Source organism: Quercus lobata, chromosome 9 (assembly GCF_001633185.2).
Source record: "Quercus lobata isolate SW786 chromosome 9, ValleyOak3.0 Primary Assembly, whole genome shotgun sequence".
In the NCBI taxonomy this organism is placed as follows: domain Eukaryota; kingdom Viridiplantae; phylum Streptophyta; class Magnoliopsida; order Fagales; family Fagaceae; genus Quercus; species Quercus lobata.
The window spans coordinates 40,751,225-40,752,131 of record NC_044912.1 but is presented as its reverse complement, the minus strand read 5'-3'; positions in this window follow the sequence as shown (position 1 = coordinate 40,752,131).

The window sequence follows — 907 nt, the reverse complement described above, 5'->3', positions numbered from 1 at the left end:
CCAATATTGTGAATTATAGAACTTTTTTTTGTTAGTGTAATTTTTTTTTGAGTATTTATTTGCATGGTTTTTGTTATCAAAATGTACTCATCATTTCTAGGCTCTTATCTTTATCATGATCTTACAAGGATTTTGACTTTATCCATCATTGTATTGCATACGAAATGGGTAGTGAACTTCATGCCCTTTGAATGAATTGTAATGAAACGGGTATGTAATGAAATGCCATTTGAATGTGTAATGAAATGGCTTTCTTTTCTTTTTTTTTTTTTTTTTTTTTTTTTTTTTTTTTTTTTTTTTTTTTTTTTTTTTTGGTATTGGGTATGAAATGGGTAGTCTTAGCATGATGGAAAAAGGATTTGGGTATGAAATGTATAATGAATGTGTAATGAAATTCATGCCCTTTGAATGAATTGGAATTTGTACTTTGTGTAGTTTGACTAGATAAAATGTTTTTTTAACTAACATAGTAACTTGACTCTAATAAGTTCACAATGACTGTAATTGATATAATCCTATACCACGGTGGTTCGCTTAAGAATGCCAATGCAAACAAGGGACTGCCATTTGAAGGGCCGAGTATAAAGTGCTATTATACCCAAATTGATCGTAGGTTGAAGACCCTTGATAAATTGAAGATGATAGTTGTAAGGTTGAATTTAATCAACCATCTTATTAGCTTTATTTCGTGCCAAATTTGCTTGTATTTCAGTATTTAGTAACCCTATATTTAGGTGGGTTTGTTGTAAGGGTAGTGAGTAAGATAGAGTGTTGAATGCTCAAGAGTGTGCAAAAACATAGAGGCTTGCTGTTGGATCTCGCGGGTGACTCACGGCTGCAAGCCGCCAGAAGTAGCACACGTGCTAAGCATGCCAGAAGTTGAAGCGTCATGCTAGCTAGAGCACTA